Source organism: Miniopterus schreibersii, assembly GCF_964146895.1.
Source record: "Miniopterus schreibersii genome assembly, chromosome: 5".
In the NCBI taxonomy this organism is placed as follows: domain Eukaryota; kingdom Metazoa; phylum Chordata; class Mammalia; order Chiroptera; family Miniopteridae; genus Miniopterus; species Miniopterus schreibersii.
In genome coordinates, this window is record NC_138106.1 from 26411375 (window position 1) to 26431403 (window position 20029).

The following is a 20029-nucleotide window of genomic DNA, read 5'->3' on the forward strand; positions in this document are numbered from 1 at the left end:
AAATTAATAGCTTGTCTAGTGGTTTAAATCCGAATTTTTAGTCCACGGGAGAGAAAGGGAGAGCGCCACAGACATGAAATGCAGACCCAAGGGACGCCTGAGTTTACTTGCAAGACCCTCATCTATTAAATAGTGTCCAGACTACATCTGAGTTGGGGAGAGGGAGCCGGCGTAGGAGGGGGCAGGGGCCAGAGGAAAGAAAGGAGCGAGATGGGGAGGGCGGCGGCGAGTGAGCTAAAAGGTCTCGAGTTGATTTTATTCGATTTTTCTTGTCTGCATTGTTTTCGGGAGGGGTTGCATTTAGGGGTTAAAATACAAACTAAAGATCCCGTGTACTCGGAGCTGTCGTGCCGGAGTAAAAGTGAAAAGGGAGCCTTAGGCAAAAGGAAATTACTGCGAGCCCGCGTGACCTTTCAGGGAGGTAATCAATCAAGTGATCAACAGGGATATTTATCATCGCTATATAGGACTACTTCGCCCTGCACGGGCGGGGCTGGGGAGGCGAGAGGAGGGTGGAGACAGGCGCGCGCACACAGACGCGCGCGCGCGCGCGCACACACACACACACACACACACACACACACACACACAAAAGTTTGGACAAACCCGATAAGCCTCGAGACAGACATGTAGGCTTTAATAAATGTTAAGACCGTCCGTTTCATCTGACGTTCTTGGAAAAACCCACAGTCGTACGCCTACGCAGGGGGAAAATGCGCACATCCCCGCAGCAGCGGCTGCGTGAAGGTGTTAACTTTAAAAGTCTGCTGTGCTTTTCTCTCAAAGGGAAACTGGCGGTGAAATTCGCGCTTCCAAAGCCAACGAGGAGAGGGCGCGGGGCCGGCTCGGCGTCGGCGAGCAGCCGCGGACGGGGCGCCGCCCGCCGCAGGGGGCGCTGGGCAGCGGGGGTGCCCCTCTCCGCGGCGCAGACGCCCAGACGCCGGGGTAGGTGGCACCGAGGAGCCTCCTCTTCCTACGAAATCCTCGCGCGCTCGGCCGCGCGGCCCGAGAGGGGCGCCCTGGAGACCAGCCTGCTCCGGCGAGAGCGCCAGGCGGGGGTTCGGCGGCCGCGTGTTTTCTGCCCGGTTACCTTCTCTACCTTGTAAAAACTCCCTGTTTTCTAAATTGCGTTGTTTGGTCCCGGCTTGCTTAGCAAATCTTTAGGTTTTACAATTCTGTTCCCACCCTCTGGTCGTTCAACACTCCGAGCCCAACCTCAGAAGTATATATAAGGGCAGGGGGGCGGGGAGCCGGCTTTTAATAATGATGATGATGATATTAAATAGTCGGTTTAAAATCTAGGCCCCCGAGGCCCTCGCGCAGCTCGGGGATTATAATCAGCAGCTCTTTCGGGAGAAAGGCGGGCTGATTACTGGCCCCGGAGGCTGGGAGCTATTTCACCACGGGTTTATGAAACGCAGGTCGGGGTGATGCGCGGCGCCTCCCAGGTAGCAGCCGCCGCTCCCGCGGTGTGGGAATGTGGGGCCGCGCCAGGGCCGCGCCGCTTGGCACCAGATGCGGAGCTCGCGCTCTCCCGCCAGTCGCTCGGGCTGCCCTCTGGCGACCGGGAAAGGCGTCCTCCCGCACAGCCTGGTCTGCGGCGCCCCCGCCTGGCTCCCGCCGCCGCCGCAGCTCCCGGGACTCCCGCCGCAGAGGGCTCCAGCTGTGCACAGTAGCCGCCCGGGCGCGGGGGTGGGAAACAGCTGGAGCGCCCCGGGGAAGCGCGGGTTGGGGTGAAAAGGAACCCAGCTAGGAGGATTACGAGGCGATCAACTCCCGGATTTGCTACTGGTTTGGGATCGGAGGTACAGCTTCACGGGGCACAAAATCTCTGCCGGTGGGAACGGGAGCCCCGGAGGGAAACCAGACTACTGGTGTGCAACGCCCAGGGCAGTCTGGACCTCCTTGGGCCCTGCTACTGAACAAATAACCTAGAAAAGTGCCTCTCAAAGTTAAATGTGTATGTGAACCCCCTGGGGGTCTTGTTTTAAATGCGGATTCTGATTCAGTAAGTCTGGAGTGGGATCCAAGCTCTGTATTTCTAACACGCTCCCAGGTAAAAGCAGGTGTTCTTCAAAGTGTGGTTCGGGGACCAGCAACATCAAGCATTACCAGGACTTTATTAGAAATACAGAACCTCAAGTCCCAATCCAGACGGACTAAATCAAAATTGGCATTTTAACAGGTGACTCGCTTGAACATTTAAGTTTGAGAGGCGCTGCTCTAGAATACACTTGGAGCCCTGGCGGGACAGACAGCTCAGTTGGTTAGAGCATCATCCCACCCGCCAAGGTTGCACCTTCCAGCCAGCCAGGCACATGCAAGAATCAGCCAATGAATGCATAAGTGCAACACAAATCAATGTTTCTCTCTCTCTCAATAAATAAAGAAATAAATTAGTTAATTAAAAAACTATGGAATATGCCTGGCCAGGTTTTCTTTCTTCTGTCTTAGATCAGGACACCTCCATGACTGAACCTCATTTCAAATCCTGCTTCCTGCCTTGGTCACAGGAGAGGGTGGAGTCGATGAACCTATCCATTTAAAAGCTACAACTCCTCTGGCCCCCAGCAGAAACTAACTTTCCCCCTTCTTCCACTGACTGCTGGACTCAGAGGCCAAATGCCACCAGTGAGGCCTTCCTGGATCCTGGTCTGATTGACAGTCCCCACCCCACACATACACACACTCTTCCCTCTCACCCCCCAGTATTTTGCTGTCAAGTCTATGACATTTATTTCTCTCTCCTTACCCTGAACTTCTTTGTTTCCACGTCTTCCTTCCCCTCTCAACTGTAGGCTTCTTGAAAGAAACCACACTTTATCTTCTCTAGGCTTTGTTTTCTCACTGTAGCGTGGAAATAGTCATTCCTTCCTCCGTGGGATTAATGTATAAAAAATGTTTTGTGGCCTTGGCCAGTGTGGCTCAGCTGGTTGGAACGTCGTCCTGTATACTGAAGGGTTGTGGCTTCGATTCCAGATCTGGGCACATACCTAAATTGCAGGGCCCAATCCCCAGTCAGGGCATGTACAGGAGGCAAGAGATTGATGTTTCTCTCTCACATCACCCATCTCTCTCTCTCTCTGCCTTTCCCTCTCTCTAGAATCAATAAACATATTCTTGGGTGAGGCTTTAAATAAAAATAAATAAATAAATAAATAAATAAATAAATAAATAAATAAATAAATAAATAAAATGCTTTGTGAACCTCAAAGCTAAAGTAAGTGTGACCTCTTTTTCTCGCCCCTCAAGCTCCCTCCCATAGGCTAGCACAGTGCTTAAATCACCAGGCACTTAGTATGTTATTGTCTCCATCTGGAAGGTTCTTGAACTCATTACACACCTGATAGTTTGAATCTAGAACACAGTCAAATATAAAGCTCTTTGTATGAAAGCTTAGGCCCTAGTTTTCTCCTCTGCATAATTCTGTAGAGAAGGGGTTCTTAATCTGCGATTCAGGGGACTATTTAACATCTGTGTATTCTAACTTTATGACTCAGAGAGTTGGCCCTGAAACCTGGAAACTGTTAGCATTCTAAGTGGTCAGTAGCTGAAAGTTGTTATCCTCAAGAGTTAAAAGCTAGCTTTTGTACACTAAAATTAAGTGAGCCCTTTTCAGGTTCTGCAAAAAAGATATACACCACCAAAGATCCTGTAACTCTTTTGGAAGCCGTGATTGCCAGACTTAGGGAAAGATGGCAGTATTCAGATTTCAGGACCTTTACGCATTAGCTAAACTCTAGGACAGCAAGATAGAATTGAAAGATCTTAGGAGTCAAACCTTTGGCGTTCAAATCCCAGTTCTGCCTTTTACCAGCTGTGTAACCTTAGGCAAGTTACTAAATGTCTCTGAGTCCCCATTTTCTCCTCTGTATGATGGAAATGATTATGTATATCTTGCAGAATTGTTGTGCAGATTAAAGAAAATGTATACAAAATGCTTCATATGTAGTGCCTGCTACATTAGTAGAAATTGAATAAATGAAGCTATTTAGAGCTCCAAGCTTTAACATTCTGTAATTAATTTGGCATAATGATAAGGCTTATATGTGGAGGGGGTGGTGATCAGGGGTCTTAGACACTACGTTTCCACTCCCATTGTAATTTTTTATATATATATACACATATATATGTATGTATATATATGTGTATATATATATACTTTTTTTCTCAACAGATTGTTCAAATAACTAAAGCCTGAGACCTTTGAGATAATATATATACACACATGCACATATATATACAGGGTGTCCCAAAAAAATACACACTTTTGAAAGCTAATAGCTCAATTTTGAAAATATAATGTACTTTAATAAATACTGACTTTATAATTATTCAAAATGTGTGTATATATTTTTGGGGACTATATATATGTATATATCATATTGATATGATATCTATAAAACTGGCTGGGGCAACTAGATCATAATACTGCAGTTTGAATGGGCACCAATGTGGGTGTGTGATTGGATCTTAGCTACATATTTGTAAGGAATTCTTGTGTGCTTGTGCCTCCTCTCAGTATGAGTCAGGGTCATAGCTAGCTCATTCCATGCAAGCAGGGTCTTAACCACCTCCCAGTTAGCATGAGGCAACAGGACCTGAGCTACATGGTGAGGGCCACTGAGACTCACTGACAGAAACATTGCTCCTCCCCTGGCCATCTGAACGTTAGTCTTCCTGGGTAATACATACAAGTTATAGTTTGAAGACGTCCAATGTATCTATGTTAGCATATTCTCTCCTTGTGAGAGGAAAGCCATAGAGATAGTTCAAAGAGAAAGTGGTTTTTAATGGGATTAGTAAGTGTCTTTTCTTTAAAAAAAATTTTTTTTAATATATATATTTGTATTGCTTACATGATTTTTTTGTTTGTGTAGTATTTTTAAATTTTAGTTTTCATTCATCTAGTTGTTAACCTTACTTTAAATATCTTGTTATTGATTTCAGAGAGAGGAAGGGAGAGGGGAGAGAGAAACATCAATGATGAGAGTCATTGTTCAGCTGCCTCCTGCACTCCCCCGCCTGGGGATCGAGCCCACAACTGGGGCATGTGCCTTGGCAGGGATTCGAACCACAGTTTCCTGGATCCTAGGTCGATGCTCAACCTCTGAGCCATGTCCAGCTGGGCTAACCATACTTTATTCAACACATAAAACTACTGGTGAGTTTAGATGCCAGTCAGGAAATAAAAGATTTGTGAAATTTACACATGTAGTACTTTAAAATTCTTTAATCAAACAAATGATTATGGTTGAGTTGAGAAAATATAGAGATTATCAAAGCAAATTAATTTGCTTAATGTACTTTTAAATGTATAGATATGGCAGATTTCCATATCTTTTTAAAGCACAAACTACAGGACCCATGCTGAGACAGCTTATAAAGGAGACTGCCTTGTAACAAGATCGTCGATGCTCAGTAACTTAATTCCCTTGACTTGGGTCCAAGGCGGACCTGGCTACCCTCAAACTCACTATAGAGCGAAGTCTCATAGCTATGACAGAGTGTGATACAGGTGTGCCCTGCTTTATGAAAAGCCACATCACAATGTGATTATTCGCTCCACGCTATTTTATTAAATAATGAGTTCCCTTGGGACATTTAAAATATGACTTGACTTACAAAAATTTGATTTATACTCACTTTTCCCAGAAACATACCTATGGAGGTAAAGCTCTATTTTTTTAAATGGTGACACATGTCCCTTAGCAAATGTTTTATAAGCAGTCCATTTTCAAAGGTTAAGACAAGGAAGCATAGTTCTGAGTCTGGGAAAGAAACAATTTCTGCACAGAGAATCAATTGTGCAGAGAAGAAACTGTAGGAACCAATCTGTTGAATTATCTACTTTGAGACTCACATAGAAGTCTGACATATGTTCGGATTTGGACTTCAAATGTTTCAGAAAATACAATTGTATTGTGTTATAATACAAAAAATTCTAAATCAACTTTATAAACACTCTTGAAAAATACTTTTCAAAACTGGAGAAGGATTTTCTGTCACATAGAAAAACTGAAGAATAATTCTAAAATTGGTCTCGGCTTATACCCATTTAGAAGTAATAGTCTATGGGCAAAAATCCAGCTCATATCCAGGTTTTCACTTAGCGAGTTGGCACGGAACTAAAACTCTAAAATTGTTTGTATTGAACTCATCAGGACACTGGCATTCTCAGGCGCTGCAGGAGATGGCTTCACTTCTGCCCGCAGTGGAAGCGCCAGTACAGAAAAAACAAAATATTGAATTCTATTTTGATGCATCTGTTTCTGTTGTGTTAATTTTATGCTGAGATTTTCACAACATTTGTGTCCAAAATCTCTACAAAATCAATAGTCATGCAGGTTTCTTCATCACACTCAATGGGCAATCCGGTGCTCCTTGCGCCTCCCAGAGGTGTACAACATACAATCTTCCTAAAGCACAGCTCTGATATCATTCTCCTACTCGGAATCTTCAAGATCCCTTAGCTATTTTAAAGATAAAGACACAAAATTCTGCCTTTTATTCAAAGGCATTCTTGATATTGAAAACAGAAAATGAGGTGGGAAAGCATGAGGTATGCACCAGAAGCATGAAGAATCTCAGTCTGCCTGAATTATGAGAGTTAAGAATAGACAATGCGGGAAATGGGTTTGTAAAGATAGGTTGGGCACATGCCATGGGAGACTGAATGAGAGGCAAAAATGAGGAGTTTTATCTTGATAATAACTGAGAGAGCTTGAAGATTCTTAATGGGGGAAGGGGTGACATTATCAGAATTGTGCGTTAGGAAGCTTAAGCAGGCAGTGGTGTGTAAAATGGATTACACTTCCTCTCGCATGTTCAGTCTACCCATCATTTGAGATCCAAGACAATCACCTCCTCCAGGAAAGTACTGATATGGTTCTCTCAACTAGAAGCAATCTCCCCATCACCAACCTCCTGTGGCATTCCTTACATGTTGGTTTTATACCTCTATGGTCTCTCCTAATACACTGCAGTTGTTTGAGGGGTATTTGTATCCAACTCTTCTTATTCTCCACTGCTAAAGTACGTCTTACTAAGATGTACTTAGTAAGATGTACTTACTAAGATGTACTTAGTAGCTCTTTCTAAATAAGGGTGGTTTTTTTCCAACAATTTTAGAAAATGCTCAGCAATTACCTTTTTTGATACCGCCTCTCCTTCAGCCTCTCAATTCACTCTTTCTTGCTCTCTGATTAGATGTGTGGAGGATCTTTTCGTGCTATCTTCCAAGTTCCTTTGCCTCTCTTTCATAAATCCTACCTCTATCTCTCTGTGTTTAATTCTGAATAATTTCTTCAGATCAGTATTTAAGTTCTCTAATTCTCTCTTTAGCTCTGTCTAATCAGCTATTTAACCCGTCAATTTTTTTCTATATCAATTATGTTTTTTTAATTTCTATGATTTCTATATTTTTATTTTTTATTATATATATATTTAAATATGCTCATTATCTTTTCACATTGCCTTGTTGTCTTATTTTCAGTCTCAAGGTTGTTTTTAAACATTGTAAGCATATTTTTTTATATGACAATTCTATTGTCTGAAGTTTCTAGAGGTTTAATCATACTATTGTGTCTACTGATCATTGTTAGATAAATTGTTTTCCCATATTTTAGAATTTTAGATTGTTAGTTCACCTTTAGCAAAATTTTATCTTGGGAACTCATGTTTAAAATTACTTGAAAACTTATTTTTCCAGAGTGGTTTTACCCTTCTTTTTATTCAATGCCCCAGGGTTATCATCAGTTTTTTTAACTTATTTATCAGTCTGGGGTTTCCCAAACCATGGAGGAAGTGTAATTAAAACCACAGACTTGAGTAATAATGGACCTGTTGGGAAGAATTGTCAGGGGACACTTTTTCCTTTTTAACCCAGAGGCCAGATGCGAAAGAAGCTTCCTTGTTATCTCTTTTTATGGTAAGCTGATAATTTTCTAAACCAACCTTTCACTGATAATGTGATTCTTCGAGACCCATTTTCATGCAAGTATACCTGTTCTAACTCCCCAACTCATGTTGAACCAGAACTTTATTTCCTGATTCTATGATGGTTTTCACAGTTAAGCACTGAGTTCTCAAAGATATTAGCTCCCCATTCTCTAACTACAGGCTGCCAGGATTTTTATCCCTTCTTGTGTTCAGCCCCAAGGGCTTTTCTTTCTTTCTTTCAAGAACATTTATTAGCTATTAAGCAGCATGCTTCTGTGATTTGAGATGGGAGGGACTATTGATTACTTAGTTCATAAAAATACTGGGGTATCTAGATTCAAAAATACCTGTGGTAGTTTGCTATTAGTGAATTGCAGTTTTAACATTTTTTTCTTAATTTTTTTTATTCAAAAGAAATTCTTAGGTACCAAAACAAATGTAGAACCACATATTTTTAACTAGTCTAAAATCTCTCATCCCACCTCCCTATCTGGCCATCAAAATCATGTTCAGCTTTCAAATGTCATCTCAGGTTCAGACTTCTCTCTAATGCTTTCCTTAATGATAGTAATAATGATTACAAAACAACAACAATCATTTCTTAAGTAATTATTCTGTTAAGCACTATATGGACATATTGCATATGTTACCTTATTTTCTAAATAACCCCATGGCATTTTTAACCTCACTATTCAGGGGAAGAAACTCATGTTCCTAGAAGTCAAATGACTTGTCCAAGGTGACCTAGCTAGTAATAGGTTGAACCATACAAAATTGCTGACACTCTACTGACTTTTACACAGACACACAATTTCGCAGAGTTCAATCTAAGATACAATGAAGGGAGAATCAAATTCCTATGCTTTCTAACTTCATATGCTTTCCTCTAGATAACACAGCCTCTTTACTATATTAATTAATGTTTTTTCTAGGCTACTGCCCCACTTTTATACCATCTGTCTTAACTAACTTTCCTCATTTGACCTCCAATTACAATAATGTATATTCATCTGTCTACTCCAGTGGATTGTAAACACTTTGAGGATTGTGCCTTAGCTCTCTATCCCCCGTACTTAGCACAGTAATTGGTACATAAGTCTTCAATAATTTTTTTGTTTAATAAAGTAGATTAATCAAGTATTGATTATTATTTATGTGTAGTTGATGTGTTTCTGAGATTTTCTCTTTGACTAATTTTCTCTTAGTGAAGGTTTAATGTTAAAAACAATGACCAGACATAATAAAAGTATTATTGATAATAAAAGGCTTTAGTTGTTAAAAAACAAACTCATGGCTTACTTAAAAATTTTTATTTTCACCTCCTTTTTGACATTTCTATTTTGGGGGAAGGTTTATAAGAGTTCACAATACTACACATATGTAATTTATGAACATTTTGGAAACACATAAAAAAATACTGAATAATATGCATGATCAAAAAAATTTGGAAACCACTGCTGTGAATTCAAAGTAGTTGTTCTTAAAGAGACCTTAAAGAACATCTAATCTAGTAGTTTGTAAAAAATTTTGATGGTAGGAATCTTTCTTTAAAGAAAGCCCCAATACCTAAAACAAACAATTAATTTGGTAGGATCCTTTATCTGTTCTTTTCCTGAAGAGTCCAGAGCAGTGCTATTTGCAAACCATTGATATTCTCAACCTTTCACTTTGCAGATTAGGAAACTGAAGCCCAGAAAGTAAATGACTTGGCTAAGATGACTTTTCTATTTGATGACTGAACTGGGGCTCCACCTACATTCCCTGAATCACGTTTTGGCTAGAGTTCTTTCCACAATAGTACATTGTTTCATTGACATGCTAGTCTGGTGATGCTCTCTAATTTGTATTTCCTTTGTGGTTCTGAGATGTTGAGAGGTGTTTGCCAGTCTGAGTCCAGGGAGTGTCTGAGAAGCTGGAGAGAAGTTTTGGAGAGCCTCTATCCACTACCCAATCCTCAGCATTTCCAAGCAAGGTTGATCCGACGAAAAACATTTTTAATGAGTTCACTATGAATTTTGTTTCTGCTTCTTCTTGCCTGTTGGCTTTAGTCAAAAGAATCTGGATTGGAAGCTCAGCCAAACATTTTCAACGGATCCAATCACAGTCACGCTGTCATCCGATAGAAATGTAGCATCACCCGAACCTCTGGGATCTTGTTCACACATGTGGATTCTAACCAGCAAAGGAATAAACTATAGTGACTACAAGCAAATATCTCTGAACTTCACTAAGATTGATGACAATGGTAATAAAAATAGTCTTTTCCATGACCAACACTACCAGTAAGTCAACAGTTAAAAAGGGATAGTTTGAAGAGTAACCAATGCATTAGCTCTTGTCAATGAGATTCCTTTTGGCAGTAATATATGCTGGGGATTAAGTTAAACCAAATGTTTGTAACAATGGAAATGTAGTCATGTTAACAGTTAGGATTATCGCCCCAGTGAATATTTACTGTAGTTACATTCAAATTTACCCTTTAATATACCCTTTTGGACACTGTTAGATCATTTTCATCTCATTGATAAATTCCATTTTAGATTAAAACCAACAGAAAGCATCCTTTGACATTTTAAAAGCATTGAAGTTTATTTTCTTTTAAAATGTTTATGCTTTATTTTTTAACTGCGGCTTCCCCTCCTGCCTGCACAGTGAAGGGAGTAAGCAAGGAAAGCCCCGCTTGAGAAAGTTCTGTAAATTTTTCAGCCACATTTGACTGTACTTGGTGCTCATAACGATCAGACCCAGCCATGGCTGAACACTAAAGGGCATTTTTCCTGATTTCTCTTTGATTTCACATCTGTTTTCTGCCACTTGGTTACTTCATGGCCATGCAGGTAAGAGGCCCAAGGCTGACTTTATGACCTGGGAGATTATCTTTCTGGTTCCTGGGTTTAGAGGGAGCCAGTGCAGATAGGCCCATCCAGATATGACATCACATGGAGTTAGGCTTCTGCTGGCTTCTGGGGTGACCCTGACAATTCCTGGGTGCAGAATTCAGCAAAACTAGGAACAAGTGCTGTGTATCACATACACACTTTGTTATTTAAGGAACTTTTTCTGAAATTGTTCTGTAATGATATTTTTGTTAATTAATATAAAGAAAATTAATTCTATCTCATTAAGCCATAAGTAACACTTTGTCATGTTTATAACCTGTAAAATAGATGGAAGAGGGTGATAGGGGATTTGCACTTTGGGTTACTTTGATGTGGTTTTCTTTGATTACTTTTGATGATATACACACAGGGTGACACGTATTCCTCCACACTGAAAGAAGGGAGAGAGGCCCCATGAATGACTTCAGAACACCTATGACACAAGCTTCGAGACGGCCCTCCCAGAGCCTTGCTGTGCTGTTGAGATTTTCCTTCACTCTCCCAGACTGCCACACCACAGCAATGTTTGTAACAATGGAAATGTCCTCCTGTCAACAGTTGGAATTATGGTCCCAGTTAATATATAGTGTAGTTTCATTCAAATTTACCTTTTTGGACACTGTTTGATCAGGGGAGGAAGAAACCCTTGTTCATTCCCAGGTCTCCCAGGCCATCATACAAATATTAGTTGTTCAGTTGCCCTGCTCCTTCTAGCTAACCACCAGTCCTCAAGCGTGAATTGATTGTCCATCTTCTGTTATACAGTGGTTTTAATCTGAGTTGCACCTATAATTACCTACAAAGCTCTATTAAAACACTGACATTGAGGCTCCATTCCAAACCAACTAAATCAGCACTTTTGGGGGTGGAACATGAACAACACTGTGTGTTAATAGCTCCCCAGAAGATTTCCACTTAAGTACTCTCCCTGCAATGTCTTTGACCTCATAGAGATCTTTGATCCACTGGCCCAACTGCTTTTTCACCAGTCATCACTTCCTCATGTTATGGTATACAGATTCTCATAGCCCATAATTATAATCATGGGCAAACACTCAATCTTTCCCCACTGTTATATTCCCCTGGTAAAATCCCCTAACACCATTAAACTCACTGTTACAACTACTCTATGCTTGGATCAGATCTCTCAAAGATTTCATATGTTTATAGAAAAACACATAACCAACCATGTTGGTTGTTTTAACTTTAAACCCATCACAAATCACGGTTGGGCATACAGTACAGCTCAAAAGCCCTATTAATGCTTTCAGATGTTCAGTCCATACTACATCTTCTATTTTCTTCCCCAGATCTCCTATATTCCCTTCCCCTCCCCACCAATCTTGGAAGATGCCTCATAATTCATCAGGAAAAATACAGATATCAGAGGAAATTCCTCGCCTTCCTACCTCCAAATCTACAAAACATCTGTATTCACACTCCATGCTCCCCCCCACTGGCTATGCATAAAATGTCCCTGTTTCTATCAAAGGTGGACCTTCCATTTCTGCTCGTGATCTTTTGTCCTCCTGTCTTTTGAGGGACTTCATTCTTCCCTTCATAGGAATGCATTGTCAATTTCTTTCAGTTTTACAAATACGCTTCAGTATCTTCCATCTTGAAACAAAACAAGCCCTGGCCGGCTGAGCAGTGGTTAGAGCCTCAGCCTGAGGACCGAAGGGTCACGTTTGATTCCCCACCAAGGGCATGTACCTCAGTTGCAGTTTCGATCCCTGGCGCTGGTCAGGTGGGTGCGGGAGGCAACCAATCAGTGTGTCTCTCTCACATCGATGTTTCTCTCTCTCTTCCTCTCTCTGCCCTTCCTCCTTCCACTCTCTCTAAATATCAATGAAAAAAAATATCCTCAGGCAAGGATTAAAAAACAAAACAAACAAACAAAAAAATACAGTATTCCTTAACTCCACATCCATCTTGGCTATCACACCATATCGCTGCTTCTCTTCACTCTTTAAAACTTCTTTAGAGAGTTGTTTTGTGTGTCACTCCCCACTTCCTCAATACTCCAGTGAAAACACTATTATCAAGTTTGCCTTCCAAACAACTTTTCTTAGATATTTAAAAGGAACCTAAACTTAAGTATGTCCACAAACAATTTCTTTTTTTTAACGCCACAAAATAATCTGGTCCTTGGCCAGTCCTCCCATTTCACTCAATCGCACCTCATCCAATTAATTCAAGCCTTGATTCATCTCTTTTTCTCACAACCCATATGCAATTCATCAAACTGTTTTGTTGGCTGTTCTTCCAGAATATATCCTGGATCCATTCACCTCTCTCCATTTCCTATCACTCCAACCCAGTCACCATCATTCTTCATTTAGTCTTACCCAACAGCCTCCTGACAGTCTCCCATCTCCACTCTTGCCTCACAATGTCGATTTTCCACACAGCAATATGTGTGTGTTTTAAAAACACAGATAAGATCATGTCCAACAGCTTGCCATTACACTTAGAATAAATTCAAACATTCCTAAGGCCTGATGGACCTGGCTCTTGCCTGCTCCTCAAGCTTCATCTCAGATAACTCCTCTCACCTATTCCCACCTTTGCTCAACATAAAGGTCCTGTACATTCCTCAATCACTCTGAACTCCAGAAAATCCCAAAACCTTCACTCCTGCTGGGTCTGCCTAAGATGCATGCCTCCCAGACCTTCTGTAGTCCAGCTCCTTATCTCAGCTCAACAGTCACTTTCTCTCCCTGACCATTCATTCTAAAGTAGCCACCACTTTTTATTATGTTACTTTTTATTTTTATAACCCATCACTTTGTATTATGTTACTTCATATGTTTTTCATGGCACTTGTTCAACAAATGAAGTGATGTTAGTTGACATCTCAAGAGTAGGCAAAGCTAGTTTTAAAGATATTCTCCAGGGATTCATTTAATAAGGAAAAGCTTTTGGGTGAGATGAACGCTGAGGAAATCTAAAAACAATATCTCATCTTTAAGGTCAGTGCCTGGATTGCACAGGTAAGAATTATCGACTTTCTCAAATGTCTTTTGGAAAGGTTTGAAATTTGGTGAGTATAGTCAATATTTCAGCTCTAGCTCTAACATCCGGATTCTTTGACTAAGTCACATGGCCAAAAGAATTTTGGAACATGTCTTTTATGTTCCTCTATCTCAGCAAGAAGCCACCAACTCAGGGGACTTCTTTCTTCTTTCTTGCAAATGTTTAAGCTATCAGCATCTGACTTGGAACAAGTTTAGTGATGATCTAAGTACTCTGGTCTTTACTTCTCACAGTGTAAAAGCCCTTCCATGGTTAATTTAAGAAGTGATTGTTTTTCCACTAAACTTCCTTTTGATAAAGAACATAACTAAATTTGCCTCCTTCTGAGTGGTAACACCACAAGTGCTTTGAGAAGCTAATTGGGAGATATATCCATTTTGAATTTGTTGCTACCACTGATAAATGAGAAATAGCCATGGATAATTTTCCTTTACTGATCATGGGTGTCAAACAGCACATGTATTATAAAATAAAGTTCCCATCCCTGCTATAATAATAGGCTGGGTTGGAGGGAGGTTAATTCAGAAAATCTGGAATCAGTGTTCAGCCAACAGTAATTATAATAATCATCACCAGCAGTCTGATCAGTCTCCTGGGGCATGAGTCAGGGCCTAAAGAAATGCATTTTTATCTAGGATGATGAAAAATTTTACCTGAGACCCAGAGTAGCCTTTCAAGGAACCAAATTTGATGACTGTCACTGGCAGCTTTTAATATATTGAATTCCTGAGCTAGAATTATTGTTCTAAGTGTTTTCTGAGTGAAACCACATTCAAAGGAATCTGAAATTTCAATCTCAGTTTGAAAAATTTTTACAGGTCCCATGTATGAAATGGAAACAGGAACAAATGTGGACAAATGGTTAGAAATTTATTAAGCAAGGAAGGCAATATCAGCAGCAAGCCATATTACAGAGAAGTGGAGACCAACCTTTGCTTCCTGGTTTGGGGGTTCCCTTTAAAATAACATGCAAGAGAATGGCTGGGGAGGGGGTAGATGCTAGAGTGAGATCAGGTATCATAAGTGGTTTATGAAATAAAACCATAAAATCTCAGGATTGAAATGGATCTGAAGCTTGAATCCCATTTTAGCATTAAGGTGAACCTTTACTATGTATCAAGCATTAGGTATATTCAGGATTCAGAAGTAAAGGCTTAGGCTCTATCTTTAAGATATAATACTCTTGAACAGGACTATCAGTTAAGAACATTGTCCTGATATCTCTCTCTTTCTGCTCTTAGATTCTGCAACAGCCAGTAAGCAGCTCTGGGCTTATATCAGCAGCTCTGGGCTTATATCCTATCAGCAGCTTCAGAAGTTCCAAAAAAGCTCTGAGTATGCATCTCATTGGAAGAACTTGGGACGTGTGTCCATCACTCTCACCTATCAGTGTGGACAGGAATGGGCTCTGCTGATTGGCAAGGCTGAATTCCATTTCCCCCTCTGCAGCCATCACCAGGCCACTTGACCTGAGTGAGAAAGAAGCTTCTCCAAAGAAAAACCGCGAGTACATAAAGCCGACCAAAGCAGCACATGTCTCTTACTACCTCAGCTGTCTTGATTATGCTTTCAATTCTCCAATGTCTCCTTTCCTCTTTCTCTTAGATAATCAATGTCTTTAAAACACCAAAACAAGGGGTTAAATTGCAACCGTTTGAGATAAATAGTGATTGGAACCCACAGCCATAATGAAAAATAACATCTAAATTTTTGAACCTACATGAAGCCAATAAGTTGTCCCTAAGTCAAGTTTAATTAATGTGCTGCATTTGTCTACTCCAAAAGTCTATGAATAAATCTTCAAAGCCAAATTAGTATTTTAAAATATGAGTTGGCCAATGCAATGTGAGTTAGCATACAAGCAGATTAAAATGGTATTTCTATTTTGAAATAACATAGTTAAAGATTTACAAACTTTAAACAAGATTTCATGCACATAAATTTGTTCTTTCTTTTAACTGTGACCATTATAACAGAGATTTAGTGGCCTGATTTCAAAAGAACAAGAACAATTTTTTAAAATATCTCTTAAATCTACATTAGCTGTATTAATCCCTTAAACTGGAAATAACTGTATTTTGGAATACCTCTCTGGGGATATACATGGTTGTCAGCAACTCAATAATACCACCGTTACATGTTGATAAAAATATTTCTAAAAATAGATAAGAAATTCGGTTTCTTGCATGTTAATAACACAGATTATTATGTCTAAAAGAAGGCATAACAGACATGCTCTGTAATAGACATTGTTAGATGTCTAGCCAACAACCATTCTCCTTCCTCTTCTATTTTCTTATGGACTCTGGTTGTCTACAGGTATGTGCTTTCCCTCCCAGGCTTTAGCATCAGGGGAGGTTGGCCCTGCTTCAGCCCCAGAGGGTGAATTCTGATTGGTCCAAGACCATCATGATGGTACCATTCCCCTCACAATGATTGACCCAGGCATTTGTTTGTGTGATGTTAGGGGAAGTTTGCTGGGAAGCAACTGGAAAGAATTTCCTCACTCTTAAAAAGAGGCACAAGGGAGGGACCATCTCTTATCTCCTATAAGCACCTTGCCGCCTGGAGGTGAGCTAGCCTGAAGACAGCCAACACACTGAGCAGGTCGCAGTGGGAAGATGGAGAGAATAACATTTCCTTTGAATAGTTGCGAGGTGGATTTTTTGTTACTTTCTGACAAAGGATCCTGATACATAATTTTATTATTTTTTTAAACTATTAAAATATTGAGAAGTTAAGAAAAATAACAGCAAAAAGTGGCATGATAAAAAAGAACAAAATACATTTTATTTCTAGGAATTTGCATTCTTCAGAGACACTCATGTCCCATGCAGAGATATATATTAATGTTCAGGGGTTGTTCACGTAAATGTCCTTGGAGTGTGGCTAAATTGTTCCTAAAACATACCATTGTCTCCCTGCTCTACTTCCGTTACCTCTTGAGGGGCCTGATCCTCGATCAGATTGCCCTCTGAGCAGTGGCTGCCACAAATGCCACAACCCTGAGCCAGCTTACTCAGGTCACCAGGAGAGCCACCCTTTTCTAGCCCAAGGTTCCTCCCTGGCAGCAGTGTGAATCATGACGACCAGGGGGACGTGGCACTGTATGGTCGATTACCTCCACTGACTTTGACCAAAGTCTATTGCAAAACAAATCCTTGGTACTCCTAAGATCTCACACAAGCAGGCTCAGTTTTAACCCTTTTTATATCCCTCAACTTCTTTCCTGTTTTACCCCATTTTCGGTCTCAGCACAACCCTCCATATCCCCCGCAGACTCTACCGTCGACTCTTTCTCCAGGTGAATCTAGCTAGAACAAGTGCACGCTCACCTGTACCGCCTGTTCGTCTTTATGGGATTCGGCTTAACCAGCAATGGTGCCTATATAGTTTACATTTACCAAAACCTTAACTGTCTTTGGTCAGACGCTCACTTCTGTAAACTTTCTGAAGCTCCCTTCCCCTAGTTTTTCTGTTTCATCACAGGGTTCAGGTGACTTTACATGTCCCTGATTTCACTAACTTTACACATTGTATTTCTCATAATATATCAGTGAGGGTGAACTAATTGACATGGCAAATAGAGCAATGCATGTAATGGCTCCACGAACAGAATATTTGTTCTTGCTCCTGAAACAGTTGAGGTAGGAAGAGTAGACCAGTGCATTGGCTCTCCTCCACACGGTAATTCAGGGACCCAAGCTTCTTCTATACTGTGACTCTGTCATTTTTTTTTTAGGGCATTGTCATTATCTGTATCCAGCTGATAATGTAGCCAGGTGGCTACACCCTATAAATTGAATTCTGTATCATCCTTTTGTTTGGTAAACCAAGATATAGAACATCAAATTGGTTGCTGCACATCAAATGTTTGCATCAATATGCTTTCTGTTCCACATCTAATCATGAGAAGTGATGATCTGTCTAGAATTGCCTCCTAAATTGAGATTAGTGTGGATTATTTAATATGTTTAAGAGCACAAAACTTCTCAGAGCAGATATTTAGAGCTAATTGCATAACTGAGAACCAAAATTAAACTGTTGATGGATCACATTTTATTTAGACATTCTCCAGCTTGCACGAAATGAGTGAATAAAAGCACATATTACTACCAAAAATCAATTACTCAATTAATTTTCTTTTGGGTGATTAAAAAGTGTTACTTGGTTTTGATATTTATTAGTTTAACATCCCTATGGGACCATTTAATCATAGAAGGTTAATCTTCTCCTGAAACATCCTCTCCTATATGAGATTCCTCTGGAAAAAAGAAATTAAGAACCTTTCCATCCTTAAATCAAAGATTCAATTATCTCATCTAGACTGGATAAGGCCAGAGTCAGTCTGTGTGAGTCACCAGTTTGCATATTGCCCAAAGATAATTTTTTTTCAACAGTGCAACCTGTACAGTCAGCAGTCTCAAAATTATGTAGGTCAAAGGGAGAACTGAATGAGAGGATGCTCATGGCTTAGTTCCACATGTAACCACTCAGAGAAAAATAAGTCACCAAAAAATGTCCTGACAGCCCTAGCCTGTTTGTTCAGTGGTTAGAGCATCTGCCCACAGAGTAAAGAGTTTCAGGTTCGATTCTGGTCAAGGGCACATATCTCTGTTGCAAGCTCGATCCCTCGCCCTTGTTGGGGTGTGTACGGGAGGCAACCAATCAATGTGTCTCACATCGAGTATCTTCAAGTTAGGATTTAAAAATTATATATATCTTGACACTTACTGGAAACACCTTTGGATACAGAAGGTGGTATGTTAAAAATGTGGCTTAAGAAATCAATAAATCAACAATAAGTTAGGCCCAAATCATTGCACCTTAAAAAGAAGGACAATAGGCTGTGTTGCCATAAGAATATCAGCTGTCTGGTTACCTGACAGGTAGGCATTACCTGGGTGACATCACAACAATCAAAGGTATGTAAGGTCCTTGGATTTACAGACTCAAAAATTTGATCCCCATAGTGCACCTGGGTACTCAAGGAGACTATTACATAACAACTAAACACACAGGGGACAGGGGACTGCTATGTAAATCATAATGCAATTTATTCATTTAAATAAGAAATATGACCACAGCACACAAAAGAATGCTCAAATGCTATGGCCTGTACTTTTCCTGTAGGCAGTTAATATTTAAATCATATTATACTCAGAAGGTTGTTTGGTGAGCAGTGAGGAATTTGAACTAAGGGAGTTATTTGTGTGATTCAAATGTTTGATGTCACTGGATTTTGATTGTCTAATTCAATCATTTTTCTATTTCTGTTTTTATTTTTATCAGCAACAGAACACATTTTCAGTCTAAAGTCCTACAAGGAACACACACATAGATATATAGGTATACAGAGACCTCTGCTTCTCTCTTTCTCTCTCCGCCCTGATTGATACTCTGATAGTCTACCCAGAGCCCTACATGCTCGGCCACTCCAGTCTGGAAGGAGTTAGGCAGGGGAGCAGGGAAAAGCATTCCAAGGAGGGAGCCAGCGTAAGCAGAGATACAGAAGCATGAAAGAATGGGGCACATTCTGGGAACTGCAAATGGTTTGACAGAATGGAATATAATATTTGTGAGGGGACAGAGAAAGGAGGTAGTAAGAAACCAAGCTGAAGAAGTAAGAAAGAGACAAATAATGAAGGAAAGGCCTTGTACACCTGGCTAAATTATTTGGGCCTTACAGAGAAAGCTATGGAAAACTTTAAAAGGAATATCAGCAGGGCCATGACATAATGATCAAATTGCAATTTTAGAAATGCCACTTTGGCCAAAAAATAGCAAATTGGTTTAGCAGGAGGGGTACAATATATGCAAGGAAGATAGGAGGCCAGTGCCTCACCCTTAGGACTTTGCCGCACACCACCAGTCCTCCAACCGCCAGCACCTGCATTTCAGCACCTGACAGTTTTCTAGTTTTCTCCTGTGCTGCCTGTGGCAGGATTGAAGTGTCAGAGAATTCATGCTCCGGGCCACCCTCAACAGGGACTGAGGAGGGCTGGCACGCCTAGCTCTGGGGCTGATTCAAGCAGGGGACATGGAGCTGGAGTCAGAGGAAATGGGCTGGATATACGTTCAGAAGATGTTAAAACTAAATATGGAAAATATTAGAGAATTCCAGGGTGGTCTCTAGGGTTCTGATTTGAGCAATTGGAGATGGCAATGCCATT